A 23,906-nucleotide genomic window follows, 5' to 3' on the forward strand; every position below is an offset into this window, starting at 1 on the left:
ACAAGAGAACTACAAACAATGCTCAGAGGAGAGAAAAGTCACTTTCAACTGGGGACTCAGGGAAGGCTTCGTGGAAGAGGCGGCATGTAACCTTGGCCTTGAGGGATGAATAGAAGTTAGACGGCTGAAACAAGGGGTAGAAGGGCGTGTCAAGTGGACAGAATAGCATAAACAAAGGCACAGAGATGAGAAAATGAGAGGAATGTTTGGAGTAGAACAAACAGGGTCGCTTGGCTGGATTATAGGATATATAATGGAGAATATTGGTAGATAAGAGAAAAAAGATGGGCTGGGGCCTATTCCCAAAAGATTTTGAGTGTCAGGCTAAGGAGAATTCCACTCCACCCTCCCCTTAGGAAATGAAAAACTACTGAAGGTTTCTGAAGGTGAGTAGAAGAAGAATAAAACAAGGGATGGATGAAAATAAAAGAGGACAAAGTCAGAATTGTGTTTGACAAAGATTAACAGGATAGATTTAATCTAGGATATGGTATCCAAGAGGGATGACTGATGAACCTAACATACCAGCACTTTTTTTGTGAGAGGAACTCAAGGCCACCGATGCATACCCTATAGAAACAGACATTAATTGTTGTTCGTTCCTTGTTTTCGAAGAGGGCTAATAACATCATAAGGGTGATGTCTTGACTTGTGCTTTGTGGATTTAGGTGACGCATAGCTGTGCAAAGTCGTCAGCCTCATTCTCTCCTCCATCACAGTTCAGTGGCAAGACAAAAGTCAAGATGACTGGAGATGACCCAGGATACAGTGGGTGACCTTGGCCTTTCTAAATTAAGATCTTTCCCGAGTCTCAATTTGTCTGAGGCCATGCCACTTCAGTGACTAAGGGCTAGGTAAGAATGGAGACAAAAGATAACCCAATTTAACATCCCAAAGATATCAATCTGGAGTGGAAGACCCCCAGAATTTCTGGCCAGAACAGAAAACAATTGCCATTTACACTTATTCCAAGCCATCAAAATCTAAACAAAGAACTTTGAATTGGCTTGAATTGGGGGCTATTACTGGCTATTCAATGAAAGCCAGAATGATTTGGATTTAAAAGGTAGTCAAGAAGCTCCATTTAAAACACAGTGAGATTTTTTTCATGCCTGTTTTTTCAGTTATATTTCAAGAATTTAGAAATGAAAATGCTGAAAGACATAAAACAAATTGTCCCAGCTTTTTGAAAAAAAATTAATGAGAAAGAAGAAAGAAGGAAGATGAAGAAGGAAAAAGGAAGAAGAGGAGAAGACTGGAAGAATGCAAGAAAAAAGACCCCTTAGTAAGACCATAGATATGCCTAGAACATAGATTGGGTATGCCAATACATCCTTAGAGAGTATTCCCATTTATCTTGAGGGAGAGCAAGTACTAATGAGAATGTTCCCCAGGCTGTCAGCAAACCCAGTACAAAATAATATTAACACCTATGGTGCTGGTTAATATCCAGTGGGAAGTGTTAATAAACCTGTTACACTAGGAACTACCCTCCCGCCCCCCCCCCCAAAAAAACGAGAAACTTACCAGGGCCACTAATACCCATGGTACCAAAAGTCATATAAAGAATCATCAGACATAATTTGGGCAATCTTTAGTTCCCCCAGTACCACCAGGGCATGAGTCAGCCCAAACGAAAAGGAATTTATCATTTCTCTTTGTTGATGTACCTTTCAGATACAGACAGAGCTTTTTTCTTTGACAACTGAACAATGTAACAAGAATGATGGTTACCTAATAGGTGATTTGACAGAGTTTGAGTCATAAAAATTCTAGACAGGGGCTTCAGGTGCTGATTCTGAATTAAAACTTTGCCCTCAAATTTCCCAGTGCTGGATACGGCCCAGGAAAAAGTATTCTCTAAGCTCTAGGGAAAGGAGGTGTGCGTGTGACTGGGGGGAGGGAGGTAGGAGGAGGGAGAGAGAGAGTAAGTATAAAGCATTTGTTAAACGCTTCCTTTATTCCAGGGGCTGTATAAGTTCTAAAACTGTGTAAGTTCAAAACAAGGAAATGACAGTCTTTGCCCTCAGAAAGCTTACAATCTAATGGGAAAAGGTAATACATAAAAGGAAATCATAAAGTAGGAGGGGGCGAAAGAATACCGTAAAGGGGCCTGGTGTGGTAGAGAAACGCAGAGAGTGAATTAAACTATGAGTGAAGTGAGCATGACTGAGAACAGTCATGAAATTGTGATCCCAGCTAGGGACTGACCAGTCAGGAAAGCAGAGTTCAGGGCAGAACTGTACAAAGAAGAGAGACTAATATGTTTACCAATTATAGCAGATGAGATAGTTAAGCATCTGAGATTCAAAAGGTTTTTCTGTATGTGAGTAATCATATTCTAATGTCAGTACCATTAGAGGCAACACTGCCTAGTGTGCAGAGTTCGGAGCTTGGAGTCAGGAACACCCAAGACAGAATCTTCCTCCAATACTTATTAATTGTGTATTTCTGAGTAAGTGATTTAATCTCTAATGTGCCACAGGCAACTCCTTGGGACTTAATTGCTGAGGTCCTGATCCTCAATCTCTGTGGGGGGATCACAGAGCTTTCCAATATTTCAGTTCAGTTGTAATTAAATAGGCTCAGTGCTGTTAATAGGGAAAGCCCAATGGGGCAGCTAGGTGGCACAGTGAGTAGAGCAGTGGCCCTGGAGTGAGGAGGACCTGAGTTCAAATGCAGCCTCAGACACTTGACACTCTTACTAGCTGTGTGACCTTGGGCAAGTCACTTAACCCCAGTTGCCCTACCTTTCCTCCTCCAAAAAAAAATACAAAAAAAAAATAGTGAAAGCCCAAGATGTCAATGAAACAAATAATTGAGTGCGTGTGTGTACACACACACACACACACACACACACACACACACACACATATGTATATACAGTTCACAGACTTAAAAGAACGGCTTAGTTTGACTAAATCAAATTGCCCAATCTATCTCTGAATAAGTGTACTTAGTATCCATAAACAAAAGCCTTAGAAATACTTCACTGTTTGGAAACTTAAGGTAAATCAAGGAACAGAAAAAGAAAAGTCTAAAGAAAAATTCTGTCTTTGGATTCAACTTGCACAACTCCCAAAAGGAGATTGTGTGCACATGACTGTGGACAGCATTTGACCCTTTATTTCACAAATAGAAATTATTTCCAGCAGGAAAACAGAAGTAGGTATGCTAGGAGAAACCAACCTTATTAATGATTGATGGATTGCCATCAAGTCTTGTCATTCAACCAATTCGGCATTGAATTAACTACTCAAGTACTGTAGATTCAATTCCCAAGTCTACCATATATTTGCCTATGTGATTTTAGACAAATCACATCAAGGTTTTCTGCCTCATTTTACCCATGCATAAAATGGCCATAAACAGAGCTGTGATGACAGATAATCAGACATTTTTAAGAGATGCTATAAAAATTTTCACACATGCTTTCATGCCTTTAGGTAGCATGGGGGTATACTCCTAGGAATCACCCTCTTTATAGCTCATTTATGGATGATGTGACCTAATTCATGAAGCTGATTTCTGAATTTCATCAGTATAAGACACCCATTTGCAGTGTTTGGCCAAGATATATTTATTCTCGTGAACAAACTGTATAGGTTATCTATCTTATAGCATATCAACATCTGGACAACAGTGATTCTTTATCCATTTGCCTTTTTCTGTGTGGATAGAATTAGACCAAACACTTTGGAGTTACTGTGGTTCTCATGTAAGAAACTCTATGGTATTCTAGGGCCAGATCCAGTGGGTATCTGAAGGACCTCACCATTTACAGAGAATCCTTCATCAACTTGGACTCTGTGCTGGACTTCTTCCATGAGAGTAGTGAACACCTTTGGTCAGCACACATCTCCCTGTTTTATGTCTTACTTGATATTAATGGTTACAGGTTTAATGGAACTTTAATAATTATCTCTGCTGTTACATTTTTAAAGCAGTCTTGTATATTTTGGATGTGCACAGGAAATTCCTTGTAGGGGGAAAGTCTTTGCATTTTGCTCTGCTAAATCAATAGCTTTTTTATGTAGTATGCAAATAATAAGCACAGAGGGATTTCATGTTCACTCTATCTTTCAATCGATTATGTGATGCTAAGAATGGTGTCGTTGTTAATTAGTATGAGCCTATAATTATGGCATCTGAAATACGCTGTGCTACATAAAAGTTTAAACGTAGAAATAAAAAATATAAACTGCCCACCTTGCACATGTTTCTGGGGTAGTTTCTGTAGATTCTTCTTTATGAGTACAGGTACAGATATTTTCTTTCTCTCGTTGCTGTAGGCAAGCTTAAAATACAAATCAGTTGAACCAAAAAAAGAAAAAGAAAAAAATTTTATATTATTAAGGGTAATCTTCTTTAATCAGCATAATAAGAGGAAAATTACATAGCATTGGGAGGCCAACTAGTAGCATAGCTTAGAGTTCTAAAATCTTTTCCTGGTGATTGTTTTCAATCATCTTAAAATGCATCTGCCATGAGAATTACTAGAGTGCACTAATCTTTTTCTTGGCTTTATTTACTTCATCTAGTACATATTTTCCTGGGAGTCAAGCCATAGGGAAGTAGTGGAGCCCTTTTGAAGTACTTGTAGTCTTTAAAAAAAAAAAACTAAAACAAAACTTTTTATACAGCCACCCGGGAAAATGGCTATCCAATGATTGTCCTCCTCTTCAGTTTCCCCATTTTTTTCCAAGTAAAAATGAAAATAAAGTCTCATTATTCCTAGAATTTGAGTGCTTTGCATAAACATTTCCACTAGTGGCACAACCAACTGACGCCAATGGCTGGCCAAGACTTTTGTGTGTTTTTTTTTTCTTTTTTTGGTAGCAAAGTAAAAGGAGGGAGGTCCCTCCCTCCCTCTCCTTAGGCTCATTTACAACATAAGGGAAAACAACAGATAGAAATATAGTATTGGTCTTACCTAAAGGATACCCGCATGGTATGATTTTGAGAGTGGCAAAAGGTCTGCTTACCCCAAAGTGTTATTTAATCTGCCACAAAACCAGAAATTCCCAAGGATAAAACCTTGTTCAAATTTATACATATTATTTGAAAAGTATACCATTCTGATATAGAATCATTTATCAGAATAGCTGTCTCAGAGAAGACAGTATGACCTCAGGGGACTAGGACAGGGTCTGACAAATGTTGATGAATAGACAGGTATCAAAAAAGTTTTGGCAATATGCAGTGCCACCTGGAATGGGAAGGTTGGAGGGCCTTGAACAATTACAGGGGAGGGGTACAAATAAAGGGCAGACATTATAAGGGCACAAGATGTCTAAGGAATCAAAAGAAATGAGGGGAGTGCTAAAGAGTGGGTGAGGGACAAACCAAAGACAAATTTCTGGATTTTGTATTTAGAATGAGGCAGAAATGCTCAAATACCAATTTGTCTATTCTCAGCCCTCTTCACCTCACTACACCTATGAGCTCACAGAAAAGACTCCTGAATGTTAATATATAACTTTAAATGTTCTTTTATTAAATACTCACTAAATTGTCAGTACCTTTTAAGAGAAGGACCTATTAACTTTTCTTATGGTGAAAGACACCATAAATATGCCAGGGTACCCAGAGAAAATTCAGACTGGAAGTCTCCCGCCTTCTTAGGATCAATGCCCAAGACCATTAGTCATGCAATAGCTAGGTCTATGGCTTGAATGAGCTAGTTCAGTTTGGGTGAAGTAGATCAAATCCATAAAACCTCTCCTGCTCAGTTTTCTGTGACTTGTCTCTAAAATTTCACTATGAGACACTGAAATAGGAAATCAGACATTAAGAAGAACCATGACAAGTGGGAGATCTAAATTTTAAAGTCGTGGTCTTGAAAATTCATTTGTTCTACTCCTTACGTGATATTGCCCTGATAATAGTGCATGCCTGTTGATGGAGCTGTTGTCCCAAGTCCAGCCAGGCTAAGTTCAAAGAGGATGATCACCAGATTGGCTACAGAGTAGTGAACTTTGGAGCCATGCAAACTCTTAAAACTACCAAGCAAACGTTGTTCCTAGGACCAAAAGGGCTTCACAGAAGAATTTGACAAGCCAGTAGATGATAAATGCAATAGAGCTTTTTAACTGCCAGGTTTAAGGGAAGGAACTAAAGGTAAAGAGTAAGTGGAGGAACCTAAGACATCAGGAGGCAGGGACAACAAAGGGAAGGGTTCTAAGAAAACCCAGTGAGCCTCTGACCCTGGAGGCAAGGATCACCACCTCCAGACTAGTACCATCCACCACAATGGGACTGGAATTGACACCTCCAAATGAGGGCAGTCCTCTGCCTTTCCTTTTAATGGAGCTGGGGCTAACACTTTCAAAGAGATAGTGGGAAGAAGCAGGGAAAAGACACAATCGGGGACATTAGCAATGAGTTTGGGGTAAAGTAATACTTTTGGCTACATCAGAAAGAATGAGTCCATGATGTTCTAGAATTCTAGGACAATTCCAAGATCAGAGCTGCTCAGAGCTGTATGACAAGGAGAGGGCTCCTGATAAGTAAAATATGATGGGTTTCCCAACTCCGAGGTCACAGACAGGAAGCCACCAACCAGTTAGGAAAATAGAAGTGGCTCCAGGGGAGGGAAAACCTGTGGCCTGTAGGTCACATGTGGCCCTCTAGGTCCTCAGATGTAGCCCTTTGACTTAATCTAAACTTCACAGAACAAATACCCCTAATAAATGGATTTATTCTGTAAAACTTGGACTCAGTCAAAAGGCCGCCTCCAAGGACCTCGAAGGGCACATGTTGCATTGAGGCTGCAGGTCCCCCACCCCTGGGCTAGCCTATAATATTTCAAATATAAAAGTTTACAGATTAAAAAGTAGAGGAGGATGATAGAGGTGTCCCATAGGGGATGAGAGAGGTGTCCCATAGATGGCTCAAAAGTGAAGGGGTACCAAGTAGGTAGAATAGTGAATGTTCAAGCATAGGGACAGGATATCCTATTCGATAACAAAAGACTGACCACATGTGGATGAAGCTGTAGTCCAAGGTCATACAGTTACAATGGCAGAACCAAAACTACTATTCAGGTTTCCTAATTCCTACTCTTTGGCTCTTTCCACTATCCATGCTTATTATTTTCTCACATGTTATTATTTTCAATGCAAATTCACCATTGAAGGCCAGATATTTTGCAGACTACCCACCAAAGTGATACAGGTTTTGCCTACACATGCTGACTCTTTTGACTAATTTGAATTATTGTTTAACTGGTTTTTTTCTCAAGTAATTTTATTATTCAAATAAGTCAAACAAATTTGGGAACAAATACATTTGTCCACATGACCAGCCTAAACCTGAAAATTCAATCCTATTAACTACGACAGAAAAAAAAGAAAAAACATAAAGAGGAAAAAGGAGTTAGAAACATGTTCCAGAATAGACTACTTTGAACTAAAAATATCAGACATATAAAAATCCACTAACAAACAAAGCGCATAAGACCAGGTTCTCACCTCATGTACCTTAGCAATGTATTCCTTGGAGACAGTATCACTCTGGTGTTTCTCAATACAAAATTGAGTAATTCATGAAAGGAACAGGGTTAAGGCAAAAGTACTGCACTGGGAAAAGGAGAAAAACAAGATTTACTACAAAGCTATACTTATCTTCAACTACCAAACTTAGCAGTGTTTTTGTCTTAAAGGCTAACATAAGAAATTCCTGTTTTATGGCCAAAACCCCAAGTGGAACTATGCAACCACAGTTAGAAAGGTCAACAAAATAAACAGGCATCTTCAGGAAAGGTACTAGGAACAAAACAAAGCATAATCTTTCCCTTGTGTGAAATCATGGTATATCTCCACTTTGGGTACTGCTTAAAGTCTGGTTGTCACATCTCACAAAATATAAGAACAAAAAGATCACAAAAGATGAATTTATCATAATTATGAAGAGAGTGCTAACACTTTCAAAGGAGCATAGATTAAGCATTTTTAAGATACTTCATTTTGGGAAAAAAAAAAAGAAAGAGAAAAAAAATTAAAGTGGCAGCTAGGTGGTGCAGTGGGTAGAACACCAACCCTGGAGTCAGGAGGACCTGAGTTCAGATTCAACCTCAGACACTTGAAACTTACTAGCTGTGTGACCTTGGGTAAGTCAGTAATCCCAATTGTCTTGCCTCCCCCCTCCAAAAAAAGAAAAAGAAAAAAAGACACTTCATTTTGGAAATATCAGTGGAATTTATTAAATAAGTAAGACCCAGTAGCCCAGTGTTTGTTAAACCCAAGAATCCAAACAATAGAAGAAAGACTCACTATTTGACAAGAACTTCTAGGAAAATTTTAGTTGGGCAAAAATTGAGTTTAGACTAGCATTTTATACCACATACCAAAATAAACTCCAAAAAGATAATCAACTTTAGTGTAAGAGGTCACATCATTCAAAAATAAAAACAAAAACAAACAAATAAAAAAAGATGACAAGGGGTACCTTTCAGAATTATGGTTTGGGGGAAAATTCATATCCAAGCAAAGGATAAAGGAGGATATAACTAAAGAGAAAATAAACAATTTTGATGGAAATTTTAAGTTTGTACATGAACAAAATGTAACTATTATGAGAAGAGAATTTATCACTTGGAGAAAAATCTTTACAAAATGTACAGGAAATTTATGCAGATATATAAGACCTCTAGTCAACTACCAATAGATGAATAGCCAAAGGTTATAAACAGTTTTCAAAAGAAATATAAGCCATCAACAAACGCTTGAAAAATTTTCCCAATCACAAATAACAGAAATGAAATTAAAATAACTATTGTTTACCCCACACACAGTAAATTGTGAAAAATGATAAAGGATGAATATAGTCTATGTTGTAGCTTCACGGGGTAATGGGGTTCCCCCACCATTGGAGTTTTTCAAGGAAAGGCTAACTACTTATATATACAACATAAATCCTATTCTGGATTTTATTCTAAATAACATGACAAATTGATTTCTGGGTTGGGAATGATGGGAATCTTGGAGCAAAGTGACCATTCCCTCTTAAAGCTTGTGATAGAGATGTAGAGGAAAGCCAGGCATAGTGTAACAGGGACCCTACCTTTTAGGACTGATTTCAAAGAATTCAGAAAAAAAAGTAGGATCCCAGTGACTGACATTCTTTAAAAGAATTCAGTCCAAGAGGAATGGGAAACACTAAAGTTTGAAATTTTTAATAAATAAAAGGAAAAAGTTTTGATGAGGAATTGTCTCAAGACACTGAAGTGGATGCATAGAGAGCACTTACCAACTAACTTCAGCTTTACAAAGATTTGTGCAAAAGATGGAAGGATAGGTAATAGAAGTTCAATACAAAAGTGACCTATGACACTCTAAAAAGAGCATTCAAGCTGAAGCTGGCAAGGAGAGCTAAGGATGACAAAAGGAGCATAGGGTAATTATACTAGATTAAAGAGGATGGAACACTGATAACAGGCAATAGAGAAAAGGCCAAACTACTTTATTTTCATTTTGCTTGTGTTTTCTCTGTCAAGGAGAATGACCTTTGCACTAGAAAGCACAGAATAAAATTGACTAATAAGGAATTGATGCCAGTATGAATAAGGATAGGTAAGAAAGCACCTAGGTTCCAGTGATTAATTTAAATCACCTGGCACAGGTGAACTGTATCCACAAGTCGTAAAAGAAATGGCAGATGTATTTGCTAAGCCACTGTCAATGATATTTGAAAGATAATGCAAAACGAAGAGGTACCCCAACGTGAGATAAGTGCTCTTATCATTCTCATTTTATTGTTGAGGAAACTGGGACAGACAATGGTTAAGTGACTTTCCTGGGCTCACAGGCTAAGTATCTGAGGATGGATTTGAACTAAGTTCTCCTAACTCCATATACAGAAGAGAAAATCGAGGTTCAATGAGGTTGAATTCAAGAGCAAACTATTAGTAAATGCCATAGTCAGGGTTTGAACTCAGGTGCTCTGACACTAAGTTCAGTGCTTTTTGCACAGAATCATATTGCTTTCCTTGGTTGATAAAGAATTCATGAGAAAATATATGAGAAGCTGGTGAAAATAGTCCTTTGGGATCCAAAATCTAGGCTGATGTGTCTATTCTGAGTAGCTTTGAAATGTTATCACTTGAGGTTCCTACAACCTTGATTTGGATTGCTTGTAATTGCCTACAAATATTGAGATTCGCACTAAGGCTGTTGACTTACAGTCCTTTGAAGATCAAGGCATCACTAAAGTTGAGATTTCATACCAATCCTTTGCAGTAATCATGTCTATGTTTATCTGTACTTACTTTTTAAATTTCCTTATTCAGTCATTTAGATTTAAAGTAGGTCATTGCTATGCAGAAACTGAATAAGCAATATAGTAAAGATGATCTGTGTCATAATGCCTTCTTGAGAAGTTAAAGAGGAGCTGTACACTTAAGTGTCACTATTCCAAAATCCGATAGGTACGTGTGTGACTATTTCTCATGCACTATTTCAATGTGAAGTTAGCCTTCTCTATAAAAGCAGACCATTGATTTTCTCAGAAGTGTAATAGGTTAGATTAGTTGATTTGTGGATTTACTTTCTTTGTATTTCTGTTGTGCTAGTGGCACATGATCCTGTGCTGGAAGCTATTGTTGCCCAATGTTATTAGACTGTGAGCTTCTTGAAGACAGGAACTGTCTTTTGCCTTTCTTTATAACCGTAGTGCCTTTCAAGCTATGTACAAATTCGCAAATTCCAGTTACTCAGTTTAGTCACAGCTAAAGCTTGCCCCAGCTTAAAGCAAAAAGGTCTGGCTTTAGTGTTGGTTTATGTTCCTCTAGGATATTCAGGTTAAAAGAATTTTCACATCTATCATCTCAGTTGTCCCTCTCAATGACCCTGTGAGATAGCTAGGACAAGTATTATTAGCCCCACTATACAAAAGTAAAAGCTGAGGGTCAGAGAAATTACGTGAATTTAGCCAAGGTCATTAAGGTTATGTTTAACCAAACAACAACCAAACAAAAGCCAATAGGATAGACTTGATCTTGGGGGGCGGGGTGGTCTTCTCAGTGCCCTTAAAATGATGGTCCATAAGGGACCTCCTATCCCATTTATATTCTTAGAATCATAGACTGAGGGTTGGAAAGGACCTCAGAAATCTCCTAATCTAATCACTCGTTTTATAGATGAGGAAACTGAGTCCCAAAGAGGTTGTAGATTGCATATTGTGGTTAAGAAGAAATACAACCACTGTCCTCTGAGTTCAAATCCAATACTCCCTTCTCCTTACCACTTTGCCTTAAGAACTCAAATGTTCTAGATAATGAATAAAATGAGATGCATGGAATTCTATTTAAATATGAAGTAATGATGAAATACTATTTTAAAAAAGATTCAGAACTTCAAAACTGGCTATCAACCCCTATTGAAAAAAATGGAAACAACTGAAATATTGATTGAACTTTCCCATACTTACATAAATATGCCAGGGCAGACATAGTTGTTATTATCTTTGGTGGCTACATTCCTAAATACTATGTATTCAGTTTGGATAAAAAGCAATTTTATTACAGTCTTTTTTTAGTACCTCAGTATGGAGAGTCTATGCCATACCATCTCTAAGAAATTAGAAACATACTAACCCAGCAATTAGGCACATTGACATGAGCTAGCCACTCTGGGTCTGAAAGAGCCTTTTTCTTTGTTTTGTTCTCAATGAAACTACAGCAAAGATCTTCATACTCGATAAGCCATATTAGTCACAATGACTCAACTCCAAGAAATCCCAAGACAGAAGAGCATCTTTGAAAATTGCTACAATTTGGAAGACATTCCATTGAAAATTCTTAGAAATAGTTGCAGTAAAAGCTATGCAGGAATGAGTTCTCCCTGCTCATGAAGTAATTAGGAGATTAGCATTTGACCTTGTTTCCATTAATATGAATCCACACAGCTAGCATTGTTACAGTTAGATCAGGATAGTAGGAAATCCTAGCTAAAATTTTGCAAATGCTTACCCTGAAAGTTCCATGCTTCTGGCCACTAGCCAGTCATCTGGATCTCTGCTGCCATCCAGTGTCACTTAGGAGTAAGATTAGCAGAAAATGGGAACTATAAATTGGAAACCATAAATTTACAGGCCTGTTAAGTTTCTTCTAAACTAATTGAGCCCTGGCTTTTTCCAAGGGGTAACAAATCACAATCTGTATTCAACCCCTTCACCCATTTCTGTCACCCCCTAATATTTTAATGTAGGTGAAGGCAAGTTACTACTAGTATCAAGGGAAGTTCAGTGTAAGGGGAGTAGGTGAAAAGAAGATTCTACAGGGCAGCAGGGTGGGCAAATGGATGGTGGATAGAGTGCTGCATCTGGCTGCATTAGTAACTAAGGTGGGGCTCCAGGTGGGGCCAATGAAGGGAGGTCTGATTATTTCTTCGCTCCCAAGTAGGCCCCAAACCCCTAGCTACTAGGTGCTAAGCCTATGTGGGTGTGAAGCCCTCAGAGTCCTAAGGGGAGTTGCTAAGACCAGAGCCAATAGTAAGAGCCTAAGTTCTGGTTGCTCAGACGACATTTGATGAGGGCTAAAGAGTACATAAAAAGAGAGAACAGAGCTATTTGCTTAGGGCTCCCACTCTTGGTAGTGTGCTGATGGGGAGACTCTGGGCAGCTGTAGTTGAGAGCCCTCTAGCTTGTAAACCCGGATGTTCGGACTTCGTTAAACTGGTAACTATGCATTGAGATTTGAATCAGACAATGTCTGTCTGTTGATGTTTGTAATTTGTTTGTATTTGCTCTGAAGCTTTTTCCCCTGAACTGAGTGAACGATATTCGTATGCTGGATTAAAGTAAGACTGTTAACCCCTTAATGTTGCTTTCCTTAGTAAAGCAGATCAAAAGACTTGGGCTTGCAGCATTCTGTGTACCTTGTTGTTGTTGGTTTTACACAACCACAGTAGCTGCTAGCCAAATTGTTGCTACACTGGCTCAGAAAGAGCTGAGTCCCAAGTCCTACAATATTTACTACAACATCTAACCTCTCTGGAACTCAGAGAGGCAAATTTGAACTCTGGTCTTCCTAACTGCAGGTTTAGCTCTCTCTACTGCACCACGCAGCTTCCCCTAATATAAAGTATGCAAAGTACTTTGCAATCCCTAAAGCATTATGTAAATGTCTGCTCTTGTTCCTATTTCATTTTTCTTGTGTTTGTCCTTCATTTTGAAAGAGGACCATGGTATCAGGGAAATGATGACATGACTTGCAGTTGACTTTGATTTGAGTGAGGGAAGGCTGTGCAAGGTCACGAGCCTCACTTTATCCTCCAGATGCATCTGGGTCCAGTGGCCAGATATTTATCAGGATGACTGGAGATGGCACAGGATGCAATGGGAGACCCTGGCCCTTTTGGGCTAAGGCCTTTCCATGTACTCACGTAGAGTGGAGTAACACCCATTCAGTGAATAGGTCTCTTTAAGAAGTGAGTCAAGGGATGGTTCCTTTAATTAGAAAAAAAGAAAAATAATCAATGCTGAGAAGGGAAGACCCTCAGGGTTGATGTTCCACAGAGAAACAGTTACCACAGACATTCACTCAAAGCCTGGAGGGCCCAAAATACAGCCATTAAGTGGAGCTTGGGCAGAGACCTATTGTGGTCCAATCCGAGCTTCAGAGGAAGAGAAGGGAGAGGAGGGAAAGGAAGAAAGGAAGGAAGGAGGGAAGGAAAGAAGGAAGGAAGGAGGGAGGAATCTAGCCAGTAAACCCCAAGTTAAGTGGGCAGATTCTGGCCATCAAAATTCCTTTTGTTGTGTTCTATGGATAAAGATCAGTGGAAATGGTCCTAGGACGAGTCTCTATCCCACTATATTCATCCTTGTTTAGTGCTTGGCAAATGATTTCAAAGTTGTGTGAAATGATTGTGCTTTTTGGTGACTGAATCAAAGTATTGGGATGCAGACTCATCTGTAGAATCCTTGAAAGTAACTTTGAAAATACTCCAGGAAATAAACAGGATGATGGGAATGGTATGTACTTTGTTGTGGTCCATGTTGATTTGACATCTTCTGCTAGAACTCTACGGTTTACAGCCTTTCCATTACATGTAGTTTGGGGGTTATGAGTGTTAGGTATGGTTCTATTTTATATATTGGTAACACATAAAAAAGCTATGAGGGAAGAAATGAGTCAAAGGCTTTGTGAACAACCAAAAAATTAGCATAAATCATATAGTACTTTTAGAGGTAGTTGTTGGTGCTGGTCATTGTGGTGGTGGTGGTTATATAAAAGGTCTAATTATATGGATAGTACCTTCAAGTCTTTTTTAACATCAAGAAGTAGAACTGTCTTTGTCCCTCTCACCCTGAGTAACCACCCGTTGCTGGGAGGCTTAAATGAGGTAATAAATGCAAAGGTCCTTTAAATTTTTTAAATAATAATAGCATTTATACAGCACTTTAATTTTTATAGAGCCCCTTACAAGTTGTCACATTTTATCTTCACAATAACCATATAAATCAGGTGTTATTATTGCCCCATTTCACAGATGAGGAAAACTGAGATGGAGAGGGGTTAAGTGATTTGCCTAAGGACGTACAAGGAGGGTTTTAGGCAGTGTGAAATCAGGTCTTCCGGAGTCCAACTCTAACACTCTACTCTGCCACTTATATTATGTTATATTATATTTTATTATATTGTATTATGTTATGTTGCATTATGTTGCATTATATTATATTATGTTGCATTATATTATATTATGTTGCATTATATTATATTATGTTGCATTATATTATATTATGTTGCATTATATTATATTATGTTGCATTATATTATATTATGTTGACTTATATTATATTATATTATATTATATTATATTATATTATATTATATGGCTGTCCAGCATGCAGCCCACAGTGCAATTTTATGCAGCCCACCTGTGGGTTTTAATTTTCACGAGCAAAAAAATAAAATAATAATTTGCATGGAATGCGTATTAGATTTTTTAAATTTCATCACTAATAAATAATCTCGTTGATGTTAATTTTCTTTAGTTTTTTTAAGCAGTATTACGGATGGAACATATCGCAAGGAATTTTCAATAGATCTGTGGGATGCATTCCATCTGTACAATGCAGACTAGTCAGTACGCACCTACCTTTATACTGTTGTGTTGTCACTTTGTTGTTTTGTGTTTGCTTTCGCGCTGCTTCGTGCCTTTGCTTGTTGTGTTGACAACGCGCATTCCCCCACTTTCTATTAGTGAACTGTATTTTTTATTCTGGGTGCAGCCCTCGAATAATTATTTTATTTTAATGCAGCCCTAAGGTAACCTACGGTTGGACAGCCCTGCTATGTCGTGTTGTGTCGTGTCGTGTCGTGTCATGTCGTGTCATGCCATATCATGTCATATTATTAAATGTCAGTTATATGGGAGAGTGGGGAATAGTCTGACTAGAGCAATATACATTATTTCATCACTAACTACATCCCAGGGAAGGTTGTATCACAGAGAAAATTCACCATTCCTAAGAAACTGCATCCTTGATAATACTTTTATGATTCTAGGACGTATCATCTAGCTTGTCTATTACCTGCTTCACCTCCCTCAAAGAATCTCAGAGTTAGAAGGCACCTCAGAAATCATACATTCCAATCCCAATCCTCACCCCAGCAAGCAGTTTTTCTGCTTGAAGACCTCAAGTAATAGGGAACTCACTACCAGCTGAAATAGCCTGTTCCACACTGGGATAGCACTACTGGATCAGAATTTTTCTTGAAATTGAACAGAAATCTGTATCTACAGCTTCCACCAATTGCCCCTGTTTCTATTCTCTGGGGTCAAGAGGGGAAAGTCTAATGCCTCTTCCACAGGACACTCTTTCAAAGACAGACCACTGTGATGAGCCCGGTCAAATCTTCAGGTTTCCAGACTGAGCATTCTTCAGTCTTCCTTGGGTGTGGCTTTTAATCATCATTCCTGTTTTTCCTCCGGGGGATGTTTCCAATTTGTCAATGGCCTTTCTAAGATATGGCACTATGAATTTGGAAGTGGGAGTAATAACCGTCCCAGAAAATGCAGGCTCATTTGGTTTGGCTTGAGTTCAAAGCCTGCTTGAGAGAGATGCCACAAAAATCAAAGATGTGTGCCCAATAGCCCTCCTCCCAATTGCTTTCTTCTGTTGCTAGCCCCTAGGCAAATGTTCCTCTCCTTTGAACTGGCTCGACTAAATGAGCCCAAGTGAGCCTAAGAAAATAAAAAGAGGTGAAACAACCTCGTTAATTCTCTACCTTGTCAGCAGTTCTTTAAAAAAAAAAAAAAGGTTTGGTAGGGAAGGAGGTGAAATTTGTACTGATAGAAATGAGGTTTCCAGCTTATTTGTAGATTTTTAATATCCCTGTGGTTCCTTTCTTCTCAGTTTAATGGCTGAGAGTTAAATGTCAATTGATTTTCCACATCTTTCTGGCACAGCATTTTAGAAATCATTAGATCTTTCATTAAGAACTATCTCTAGAAGAACCTCAACCTGCTTTGAAATGACATCCATGTGCCAAGAGATTTTTATAAATTCACAGACTAAGATAAGAAAAAGAAAAATAGTATAAAATATTCATGTATATACAGGGAAGTGCTGGACCCAAGAAAAATCACTGTGTATTTGATTTTTAAACATATATTTTTCCTTTTATTGAAAAGAGCACTAGATATGGAATTCAAAGAACTTAGTTTAAGTTCCCTGCTCTCCTACTTACTGTCTGAGTGATGTTGGATGAATCATTAACATTTCTGGGCCTCTGTTTCTTCATGTCTTAAATGAAGACATTGGACTAAATGGCCTCTAAGGTTCTGTTGAGCACTAAATTTATGAATGCTCATGGATTTTTATATGGATGAAATCAAGTTAAGGAATCTGATCCGTAACAATAATTCCATAATTCAAGAACATCCAGTTTGCCAGTTACTTGCTTATCCTTTTTCACAGAATCTCAGAGTTGGAAGGGAAGGTACTTCAAAGGTCTTCTAGTCCAATCCCTATCCCCACCTAAGCCACAATCCTTTCTACAACATTACCTATAAGTGGCCACCCTCTGCCCAAAGACCTGTTAGTGACAAGCTAGCCACTGCCTCCTAAAATAGCCCTTCTAGGTCAGCCTTCAAAGAGAAATTATCAAGGAAAAACTTCAACTTTCTGTTGAAAACCTCTTCCATCAAGGTCAAAGTCAAGTACTACCTCTTCCATAAAGCCGTTGATGATATCTCTAGCTGAAAATAACCAATCCCTTCATACTCAAGTTTTCTTAGAATATTGTACTCCACTGTTATACTTAGTTGTATTCATGCTGTAACTCTATTCACCCTATTACACTGTAAGCTCCTTGAGGGCAAGGACTGTAGTTTTTTTGTCTTAATATTCCTAGGACTTAATACAGTTATTTGCACATAGTAGGCACCAATTAAGTATTTTAAAATGTTTGTAATTAGAAAACAGATTGGTGAAGTGCTGAGAACATTGAGCCAATGATAAACAGTCCAGCTTAGTCTAAGTGTAAGATAAATGAGGGAAGGAAATATGTATTTATATAATACCTACTATGTGCCAGGCATAGTTAAGCACTTTTTTACAAATATATCATTTGATCTTCTGAACAATCCTATGACGTAGGTGCTGTTATCCCCATTCTACAGATGAAGAAACTGAGGCAAACAGAGTCTAAGTGACTCACTCAGGAGCACACAATTAGTAAATGGATTTGAATTCAGGTCTTCCTGATTCCAAACCCAGCTCTCTATCTACTGTACCACTCTATTATGGAATACAGGCGTGAAAGAGGAATGACACAATATTATAATGGAAGAGAAGTTATAATTCAGATACAAAATCAATCATCATATGTTTGTGTATCTCCCACTATAGTATTCAGTAAATATTTATTGATTCAATATGGCCAGTCCTCTGCCTTCTAGGAACATATAATTCAGTTCAATTAAATAAATATTAAGCACCTACTGTTTCCAGGCACTGTGACTGGAAATACAAAGACAATAAGAAAATAAACAGTGCCTTCCCTCAAGGAGCTTTCCGTATCCAAATCCAAGGACATATCCAAGTCAGAACTTCCTCTAAAACCATCCCCTTTTCTGAACTTCCCTATTACTGAAGCTCTGTTATTCTCTACTTACTCTCCCTCACCCATTGCCAGATTTCGTATCACTTATATAAGTCCCCTTCTCTTGACTCATCCAACCATGATTCTAATTCATGCTTTATCGCCTCTTTCCTGGACTACTACAATAGCCTTCTAACTGGTGTCCCAGCCCAAACTCACTTCTCCAGTCCATCAGTTACCAAGGTGTTCAGGTCTAACCATCCCCAGGCCTTTGCATTGGTTATCCCTTATTCCTGGAATGCTCTGCCCCCCAACTTCTACCTCTTGGTTTCTCTGGCTTCTTTCAAGAGCCAGCTGTAAACCCACCTTATGTAAAAGGTCTTTCCTGGTCACCTCAGCTGCTACTACCTTCCTCCCCCTTTCAGATTACTTTCACATACATATCATGAATGTACCTAGATATTTACATGTTGTCTCCTTCATTAGAATGTGAACACCTTGAGGGCAAGGATGATTTTTTGCCTTTCTTTATATCCCTAGTATTTTGCAGTACTTTGTATATAGTATTAGTCCTGAAATCAAACTAAATGGAGGGAAAAGGCATTTTTAAATGAGATAAAAAGGGTTACCAGCCTGCGACCCTGTGTCACCCATATCTGAGTACATAGATGTCCAACAAGAAAACTTACAGAAAAGGTTTTTAAACTTTCAGGAGGAAAAAGGTCATGGTGGAGGAGTGGGGGGATTATATAGGGAGTGAAGCCTGGTCATGAGGCACTAGCTGCCCTAGCAATCCTAGCGAGAAATCCTGCTTATTCTACCCTTCATGATCCAATTGACCATAAATCTTAATGAATGGGGCAAGGAGATTTGTTAGCTATGGCTAGCCGAAGCTAGATCTGTTTACAAATAGAGTCCCAGGTGGGATTCAAGGTAGGCCTCTCCTCAACCTAACTGATAATAAATGCCTCAAGAGTATAAATGTAAGGACATTACTAAAATTATGACATTACTAGGCTTATTTAGAAAGAGGGGCAGGTAATATTACATTTAATATTAACAATATTCCTATCAATAGTCTGCTTAATAAATGCTTGTTGGCTGACTGGATGCACATTTCAAAATGGTACATGGTAAATGACATGTGAGGTAAAGACAACTAGCATTAGAAGCAACAAACTACTAAAAAAAATTCAACATTTGTGGGTACGGTCTAGAAATATGACCACAGAAGTGTCTGTGCGCATTTGCACAGGACAAGAATATTTTGTGGTTAGATGATTAATTTTATTTTTATTTTTTAAAATGACAAATACAGAACTGTGGCTTTGGGCAAAGAACCATATCACTATGAACAGGCTAATAATGAAATGAAAAAGTGCAATTAGATTTTGTCATTTTTTAATGTAATAGAGAAGAAAATATTTTTGCCCCCCTCCCCCAAGCATTTGTAAAACTGTTTTCACTAATACAGGATCCTTAAGTCTTAAAACTTAAACTCAATTGAAATTTAATCATCCGGTATTAAATTCTCTTTATAATCTTTTCTCAAAACTAATCTCCCGTGAGAAGTTTTTCAGACTTAATTGTATAAAACAGTTCCTTCTTCACCAAAATATCCAATCATGCCTAAAGCTAGATGCGCAAATGAATTAACCCTTTATAGACAGAAAAGTGGCTTGAGTATTGACATGGGATAGGTAATAATGCCAGTTAATTTCAGATTTGAAAGTGATGCTGCTGGCCACACATATTGCCTTTGTTTCTGGATAATTAGTTTATGAGATCAGGCTCCTGGGTTCATTCCCCATGAATTTCACACAGTGGCAAAATACCTCCTCTTCCAAAGATATCTAAAAATCAGAAGCTACCCCAGACAGGGAGGCTCTGTGTTAAAATGTTAACAAGGGAACTTAATATGAATATGGACATTGTGACTGGTTGGGAGAGTACAAAGGGATGATTTAGACTATATTCAGGCAGCCTGATTATGCTAGAGATGGGAGGGGTAAGAATTTAAATAGCTCTTTATGAGGAAAAAGAGAAGACTAGAAGAGAAAGGAGATAATCCTACTAACCCTACCTCAAATTCCATCTGTGTGACCAAGTCGATTCTATGTACCTCAGGTTCCATCACCTGTAAAATGAGGATGTGCATACTAATATTACCTGCTTCATAGAGCTATTGGGAAGATCTAATCAGATAATATGCATAAAACACTTTGCAAACCTTAAAGTATTATATAAATGTCAGCTATCATTATTATCCTCCCCCACAATATTCTACAAAAAAAAGTTTCATTCCAAATCATGTTTGCCATTGGCAACTGAATCTTTCTGCTTGACAAAGACTTCAAATATTTGCTGGCTGAAGCATCTGGGTATTTTTGGTTCCTTCCTTGCGACAACTGACTTATATCAGTTAAATGTCCCAGAGAACAATGATAACATATGTTGTCATATGTTTTTCTTGTTTTAATCCATTTCCCCATTTTGAAGAGTCAACTGAAAAATGTTTAAATAAGTTTGGCTAGAGTTGTATGGTAAGAGCGATATCCTAACGCCTGAGTTAGGCCTGTCCACTGATAATTTGGGTTCCATACTGGGAGAAAATGAGATACTTGCAAGTCATTCAACGTTCAACAAAAGGAGATATGCTTAGCCGTAGCAGGAGAAAGTTATTTGCAGGAATGAGGGTACCTCAAGTTGATTCAGCTGAGCAAAGAACTACTAAGTTAAATCTCCTGGCCTGAGAGCATGAGAGCTCTCTCTGGAGCTTCTCGTATCTGCTTTGTAGTCAGGCAATGAAGAAGTGATGTCAATAGTCTAAGCCTTTAGCGCCTGGAGCCAACCAACTCTTGATTAATGGCTTAATACCTTTTAAGGAAATAGTAGTCTAACTTGCATGGAGGGAAGAGGTCAAGATATTTCTCCCACCATAATTGTACATCATGTCTTCTCATTTTTATTCTTTTTTCCTCCTACCCTGACATTAATTTTGGTCATTGCCCTAACGAATTGATGTTATCATTGTTCAAAGACAGCTGCTTTCTAAATGGCTACCACATTGGAAAGAAGAGAGAGTGCCGAACATTTGGAAAAAATCACAGACCTTTTTAATATCTTTTGAGCACAGTGTTGGGCACACAGTAAGTGCTTAGTAAATGTTTGTTTACTTGATTTGTTGACTTGATTTCCTTTTTAAAAAAAGTCTAATTGAGAGAATATCAATAACTAGCCACATGCATACTTTTCCCTTTCTATAAACTTTTGGGGATTTCATCATCAACACCATTATAATTATTATGCCCACTGAAGAAGAGAAGGAATAGCTTCAGAGTAAATGCCTGAGAACACAGGATGGAAAGACAACACTTAGAGAAGAGATTAAGAGGGGCAAAATCAAAGAGATTTCAGCTGAAATGGCATAGGAAGTAACAGGTGGTTCAGTATTCAACAAGAACCCATGAGGAATGGACTTGAGTCTAAAGAGCAAAGTAAATAAGTCCCCTAGTCACTGAAAAGAGGTGTTAAAGGTAGTAACTCAACCCAGGACTCAAAATGCCTTTATGTGTGGAAGCACGATAGGATGACATGAAGAACTGTAACTCACAGGAAGAAGGGTCTATAGACTATGTGGTTTGATGATAAGGTCATGTCTGGAAGAACTAGAGTACTTTAAATGAAAACCTAGCCAACTAAAAAGTGTGAGGTGAGCATGAGGTGATTTAAAGTTTAGTCATGCACTTGAAGCAATTATGTGTGTAATGACAATGAACAGGGTAGGGGGAAGAAATGAAAAAAAAAGAGGGAAAAAAATGGACATAGGGAAAGGCCATAGCACAAGGGCACAGTCTTGGACAAAAAAACTTTCTGCCCTTTTTATTCTTGAGTTATAATAGTAGCTAGAAATTAATTTTATATTTAACAGTGGTGAGAGAATATTCTACTCTGTTTCACCACATAGCCTGCATGGATCAGTCAGCTTTACAAAGGAAAACCTGCTCCACAGCCACAAAATATGGCTGCCATACTATAAATGTGTTATGGATTATGAAACTTGATCCATATGGCAATCTATATGAGAGGGTTGAATGGATCATTGTACAAAATCCATAATCACTACTAGAAAATATCTCACGCTGCATGTCCTGCTAAAGATGTGTCCCTGGTATCATCTTTCAATATATGGTGGCTAAAGTGCGTAAACAGGAGAATGTATTAGCCAATTGATTCATTAGTACCTTGTTTGTAGCTTTGTTGGGAGAGATAATCACACAGATTCTGTGTCTTTCTGAGAACAGTCATTCTGAATTGGTTGGTTGCATATGTCTGTGATCCCTTCTATCAGAAAGGCTGAGATTGGCAGATTTTTTGAGCTCAGGAATTCTGAGCTGCAGCGGACTAGGCCAATCAGATATCCACACAGCAATATAGTAAGCCCTCTAGAGCAGGGGTGGGGCCACTAAGTGACAGAAGGAAGGGAAAACCAGCCCAGGTTGGAAACAAAAGTGGTTAAAGCTCCCCTGCCAAACAGTAGTGGCCACCACACTTCAAGCTTAGGCAAGAAAAGGAGACCCAGTCAAAAAATAAGTAAAAATAACAATCATTATGTAATAATATTAGGTATAACGAGCCCCAGAGAAAATATGAATCATGTGAAATTCCCATATATTAGTAAAATTTGAGAGCCCTGAAATGTAATAACAACCATAGTACTGGATACAATAACAAGTTAAGGATATGTCATTCTCAATAAATACATGGCTATGTTATAACCATTAGCCTGAATTTGCTAATGGTTCTTTGTTAATGGACATTATAATGCTTAAGTTAGGTCTTCACAAACCCAAAAGATAGCATATTTAGTCCTCTGCTGGTACTTAAGTGATCCTTCACCAGAGTATGCCCTATGTATATTTCCCTTCTCTGGTCTCCTCCTCTTCTCCATCCATTCCTTCTATCCTACAAGGAAAATATATTTTCAAATCTTTTAAGTACAATTTTACTTCTGAGCCTTCTCTCAAGACACCAATTATGCCTGGAATACCCTCCATACATCACCTAGCAAGAGCTCTGCCTTTTTTCATTTTAAAAACTCCTGAGTCTATCTCATGTTTGGGGAACCTACAGCCTGGAGGCCCCATGTGGCCTCCAGGCCGCAGGTTCCCCACCCTGGTCTATTTCCTCCAGTAGCCTTCCCTGACTAATGGAAAGAATTGTGGTTCTTCCCTCACCATGTGCAACTCCCAGGACTTTTGATTTCCCCTTCACCCCACTCAAAGTATCAATTCCTTTGCTTAAACCTAATTTGCATAAATATTTAACTTAATAATTTAATCCATGCCATTGTTTCTATTTACATATTTTTAACATCATTAATATCTCCATCAGTGTCAGTGTTGTCTGTCTCATTCTTTCTGCTCTCTAAGAACTTTGTTTAATTAATTGACTTATATAGTACGTATTGCCTGAGGAAGAGCAAAGAGGTATTTGAGAAATGTTTTTAACGATGACAGCAGCTGCAAAGGCAGACATATGATCTGATGCCATTCACCATTGAGAAAATATTCAGTCTGTCTCCAGCTGGCTCTTCTATTGGCAACTATGTCCAAGGTCAGTGATGGTTTGCAGCTTTACTTCATAGCTTTGCTGAGTGCTAACAGCCATTCTACCTTTAGTTATTGTCTGCTAGGCCTTCAAAATAAATAGAATAGGCAGTCACCTTGGGCATGCAGTTTGAAGCATCATCAGTTTGGGTCTTCTGCTCAAAACTCTCAACTGTCAGTCATGCCACCACCAGAAGACCATTCGTTTGGGTTGTGAAAATGTTTACATCCTTAAGAACCCTACCCCA

The sequence above is a fragment of the Trichosurus vulpecula genome, chromosome 5, assembly GCF_011100635.1.
Source record: "Trichosurus vulpecula isolate mTriVul1 chromosome 5, mTriVul1.pri, whole genome shotgun sequence".
NCBI lineage: Eukaryota > Metazoa > Chordata > Mammalia > Diprotodontia > Phalangeridae > Trichosurus > Trichosurus vulpecula.